This window comes from Carlito syrichta, unplaced genomic scaffold, assembly GCF_000164805.1.
Source record: "Carlito syrichta isolate Samal-C Ts95f unplaced genomic scaffold, Tarsius_syrichta-2.0.1 Scaffold147172, whole genome shotgun sequence".
Classification (NCBI taxonomy): domain Eukaryota; kingdom Metazoa; phylum Chordata; class Mammalia; order Primates; family Tarsiidae; genus Carlito; species Carlito syrichta.
In genome coordinates, this window is record NW_007091268.1 from 200,543 (window position 1) to 206,611 (window position 6,069).

Here is a 6,069-nt window from a genome sequence, read left to right on the forward strand (position 1 = left end):
ATAGTATTGGAAGTCCTGGTTAGAGCAATCAGAGAAGAGAAGGCAATCAGGTGTATTCAAATAGGAAAAGAGGAAGTCAAGCATTTCTCTTTGCAGATGACATGATCATGTACCTTCAAAACCCAAGAGAATCTGTCAAAAACCTCCCTACACTGATAAAGGACTTTGGCAAAGTCTCAGGATATAAAATAAATGTACAAAAGACAATCGCATTTCTTTACACCAATAATAAACAAACAGAAACCCAAATAAAAAGCACAATTTCATTCACAATAGCCCCCCAAAAATGAAATACCTTGACATCTTCCTAACCAGAGACGTGAAAGACCTTTACAATGAAACTACAAAACACTGCTCAAAGAAATCAAAGATGACACAAACAAGTGGAAAAATATTCCATGCTCATGGATTGGAAGAATCAACACTGTGAAGATGTCCATCTTACCTAAGGTAATCTACAGATTTAATGCAATACCCATCAAACTACCAGCAACATTCTTCTCAGACCTAGAAAAAACAACCCAGAAATTCATATGGAGACACAAACGACCAAGAATAGCCAGAAAAATCCTCAGCAAAAAAAACAAAGCAGGTGGTAACACATTACCAGACTTCAAACTTTACTATAAAGCTACAATCATCAAAACAGCTTGGTATTGGTACAAAAACAGGCATATAGACCAATGGAATAGAAGTGAGATCCCAGAAGCAAAAACTCAATTTCTCAACCAACTCATCTTTGACAAAGTCTCCACCCACCTACCACTGGGGAGAGGAGAACCTATTCAGTAAATGGTGCTGGGAAAACTGGCTGACCACATGCAGAAGACTTCAAACAAGACCCCTATCTGTCCCCATACACAAAAATCAATTCTAAATGGATCAGGGACCTAAATGTAAAGCCTCAAACCATAAGAACCTTAGAAAATGAAGGGCATTCCCTTATGGAAATCGGAACTGGAATCCAATTCCTGAACAAAACCCGAAACCGACAGGTCATAAGAGAGAAGACAGACAAGTGGGACCTTATTAAACTGACAAGCTTCTGCAAAGCCAAAGAAACCATCAAGAGAGCAGGGAGACAGCCTACAGACTGGGAAAAAGTATTTGCCAACACCAGGTCTGACAAAGGCTTAACATCTTGGATCTACAAGGAACTCAAACGTACTGAAAAGAAAAAAACAAACAACCCCATTATGAAGTGGGCAAAAGATATGAACAGACACTTCTCAAAGGAAGACATCCAAGCAGCCAACAGACACATGAAGAAATGTTCAACCTCACTAATCATCAAGGAGATGCAAATCAAAACCACACTCAGATACCACCTAACTCGTCAGAATGGCAATTATCAATAACTCAAAAAATAACAGTTGCTGGAGAGGGTGTGGTGAAAAGGGAACACTTCTACACTGTTGGTGGGAGTGCAAACTAGTGCAACCTCTGTGGAAAACAGTATGGCGATTCCTAAAAGCTCTAAATATCAACCTCCCATATGACCCTGCAATCCCCCTACTGGAAATATACCCTGAAGAATTCAAATCACTCCATAAAAAAGATACCTGCACATGTATGTTTATCGCAGCATTGTCCACAATAGCAAGAACCTGGAAGCAACCATGCTGTCCATCATAAGAGGACTGGATTAAAAAAGTGTGGTACATATACACAATGGAATACTACGCAGCCATAAAAAAGAACAAAGTCATGAATTTTGCAGCAACCTGGATGGAACTAGAGTATATAATACTGAGTGATCTGTCACAGAAACAAAGATCGAGTATCACATGTTCTCACTCATATAGTGGACCTTGAACATCCTTCATAATACCATAAGAAAATGACTGACAGTGGTGGGAAACTATGGGGGGGAGGGGAAGGGAGATGGGATTAACGGTAGTAAACATCTCTCTGGGGACTGGGAGATGCCTGTTATCAACAAGGGGGCCTGAATGAAGCATATTTGTATACCTAACCCTTAACTGTACCCCACAATATCATAATAAAAAATATTGATTATTAAAAAAAAACCAAATAAAATAATCTTAAAAAATTCTAGTCCACAGATTCCCAGCAAAAAAGGAAAAAGATATATGGTGCATTGATTATACATGTCACATTATCAAGTATATACCTAATGAGGGAAAACTTTCTTTTTGACTTTATACCAGTGATAACCAGGTCATCTGCTTACAGTATTACAGATCTGATGACTGGAAGAATTCTTCACAGAATAACTTCCTACTCTGTACGTTTCAAACATTGTTCTCCTCCATTACCCACACACTATGGTGCTGGTCATTGTAAGACATGTTCATTTGCATGAACTCTGCCCCTGCACCTCTGTGTCATACTGTCAGATGAGTTAGCACCGCGAGAACAAGACTATTTCTGGAAGCCAATCCTACACTAGGATGTTTGTCAGTAGTTTACCATAGTTTAATTCTGCGTAGATGTCTAAAAACTACATAAACACATCCCATTAAATGTAAATTAGATATTCCAACTCCATTTCCTCTTAGATTTCAAAAATTCCTGAGGCCACTTTGAAACTATCTGACACAGGAAAAAAGTGTAATGAAGGGGAAATTGAAGTAGAAGAAAACAACAGACTTTAACTTATTAAGATTGAAAAACGTTACTTTTTCAAATTTCACTAAAATATGTCTGCCAAATATATGTATTCATTGCATGGACTAAACCAGGGCTTTGAAGGGACCCATAGAAGTGAGATTAGGCCTCAGCCTCATGGCAATCCTACCTCTGTTCATGAGACCAATTTTGGAAAGCACCCATGTGAAAAAGTAAGCTCCTTTTGGAATTCGATTCGATGGAGTGGCCAGAGACATCCCAGATTCGGAGACAGAGCAACAGAGTCCTCATGCTGGCATCTCCACCCTGTGTTGGCAAGGCAATCTGCAATGTCTGCGCTTGGCAGTGGAGACGACAGCATCTGCTCATGTAACTCAGTGGTGCGACATGGGCATTATTTCTAACTGGGACATTCCCAAACCTATGAAATTCTTTTTCTGCCCAAGCTAAACTATCCAGAAGACAATTTGTTATTTCTAAATTGGGAAATTAAAAAACAAAAATAAAATGCTGACTGTTAAATGTCATTGAGCCTGACCCCTTCAACCTGTGGGTTGTCAAAGTGGTTGGACTAGAGGGAAAACTTTCCTGAACCCTGAACCCATCAGGTTCTTTTATTTTGTGCCCTTGAACTGCATTCTTTCTTTCAATGCACTTATTTTAGTTTTATCATACATTTCTAATGTGATTAACTGGCATCTCTGTCCCCCCAAAAGATCAAGAATCTTGAAATCAAGAACTATGTCTATTTTAGTTACTGGTACTAATCTCCTGGCATATAGCAGTTGTTCAATAAATGTTAATTGAAAAAAATGGAAGCAATTATTAAATGAATCATTTTTCCTCTTTTATATTTTTACCCTGCACTTACCATTATTACCATATTTAACATATTCTACTGAAATTATCTGTGTATGCATCTGTGCACTCTATTACATTATAAATTTCTAGAAGGTTAACATTATTTCTCAACTATCTAAAAATCCCAGTAAGTATTCACAAATGCTTATTGAACTGATCTATGCCATAAATTGAAAATTAGTATTTCTGCCATGAATCTCAGATAGCGCCCTTAACTTGAGATTTCATTTTTTAAATGTGTAAAGTGGAGAAGTTATTCTAGAGATGATCTCTTAGGATTCCTCCCAATAAAAATGTAAGAGTTATATGATTCTAAATACAAAACACATTCTCATATCTCAAACCACTAACAATACTTTAAACTTAAATGAAAAAAGGCCTTCAGGGTAAATCTGAAGATATAGGGAGAAATTTTATTGAAATACATAGGATGGAAATGTGTTGATTATTTGATGTTTTTAAACCAACAGAATTATAGGCAATAAAATGTTATTCATAGAAGTCAAATTGTATAACCATAAGAAGTGCATGCACTGGGGAACCATGCAGAAAAATTCCAAAAATATGTGTGCATTTTTTAAAATGTATCATTTTAGAAAAAAATGTAGTGTGTCCCTCTTGGGAATTTCAGAAATGTTATTGTGCCTACTAGATTATATTACCATATACAAAGATTTGAAGACTTCCTTTAGGAATTTGCTATCATACCTAAGAAAAATACATTAGATGGATCACTGAGTATAACTCACTTTTAACCAATTTGATTTCTAGTGAAGAATAAAACATATGCATATTTGAATATCTCAGTTTTAGCTTTCAGACAGTTCTTAAAATGTAAATTTCATATTGAATCTACAAAACAAAACTATTGGAAACTCTAACCCAGGCACATAAGATATCTTAAAATACTTTATTCAACATAAAATAATGTCTTCTCCATAATGAAGGTTTTCCCCATTTAGCTTTATCACAATCTTCAAATTAAATAATTAATGAATGCTAATCTACTGAAACTATACAATAGTTACTGGCACTCGCTCCGGAGCCAGAGAATAATTTTCATAAATCAAACAGTTCACAGGGATGTTTCGAAGAAACAAGAGAAAAAAAAGGTCATTTGAGGAGAGTGGGTAGAGGGGAGCAGCTGCTGTATTTCTTCTCAAACTCTCATGCAGAAAATATACCTTAGTCAACAATATTACTTACTTTTAAATATAAAGTATGTGGATGGTTTGCTAAACAGACCTAAGTTTGGCTATTTTTCGTGGTGCCCGGGAGCCCATCAGCTGCTTCAAGATGAAGTCGACTCCTTCCCGGCCACTGGCTGCCAGAAACTCATCGAAGGGGACGATGAACACAAGCTCCGCAGCTTCTACGAGGAGCACATGGCCATGGAAGTCGCTGTGGACTCCCCAGGTGACGAATGGAAGGGTTACGTGGTCTGAATCAGTGGCGGGAATGATAAACATGGTTTCCCCGAGAAACAGGGTGTCTTGACCCATGGCTGTGTCTGCCTGCTGCTGAGTAAGGGTTATTCCTGTTACAGACGAAGGAGAACGGGAGAAAGAAAACGCAAATCTGTTAGGGGGTCCATTGTGGAGGCCAATCTGACCGTTTTCAACTTGGTTATTGTAAAAAAAAAAAGAAGAGAAAGATATTCCCGGACTGACGGATACCACGGTGCCTCTCGATTGGGGCCCAAAAGGGTTAGCGGAATCCGCAAGCTCTTCAATCTCTCTAAAGAAGATGATGTCCGCCAGGAGGTTGTAAGAAAGCCTCTAAACAAAGAAGGTAAGAAACCAGGACCAAAGCACCCAAGATTCAGCGACTTGTCACTCCACGTGTCCTGCAACACAAACGCCTGCTTATTGCTCTGAAGAAACAGCGTACTAAGAAAAATAAGGAAGAGGCCGCAGAGTATGCTAAACTTTTGGCCAAGAGAATGAAGGAGGCCAAAGAAAAACGCCAGGAACAGATTGCCAAGAGACGCAGACTGTCCTCTCTGTGAGCTTCTACTTCCAAGTCTAAGTCTAGTCAAAAATAAGATTTTTTGAGTAACAAATAAATAAGATCAGAACCTCAAAAAAAAAAAAAAGAAAGAAAAAAGACCTAAGTTTGAAAAACACTAATGTGAACCACTGACCTCTAAAGATGAGCTTCCCTAGACACCATATCCAATGAAGAAGGGTAATAGTTGCATAATGGAACAGCGAGGTGGTGGCAAAAATGTAATTTACAATTTTACTGGGGACAGACTGTGTGTTTTATGGTCTCCTTATTTTAGAAAAGTTACTCCCAAAAGACAGAAAGTGGCTTTAAATGCCAATTTATACTTCATTTTTCTTTGAGAATCTGCTCAGACTTTCCAACAACAAGGGTGATTCAACAATTCCAGTTCCAACATTTCCATAATAGTAATGACAACATGCCATACTTGATAAAGTACTCTTTGATATAGCATGTTCTCACTTGAGTATTTCATAGTTTTTTTCCCGTTTCTTATCTTTTATAAAAACGTATCAAAAAAAAAAAATACTCTGACCAGTTTGAGCACTGCTCTAATACTGCTAACTCTTGGTACCTGGTGCTGCAGCCACAGCAGTGTACTTGATAAGC

The 6,069-nt window shown here is 37.8% G+C and overlaps 1 pseudogene; it reads left to right on the forward strand.

Moving 5' to 3' along the window:
* Positions 1-2,830: 2,830 nt before the first annotated feature.
* Positions 2,831-5,497, forward strand: LOC103251847 (annotated as a pseudogene).
* Positions 5,498-6,069: the final 572 nt, after the last annotated feature.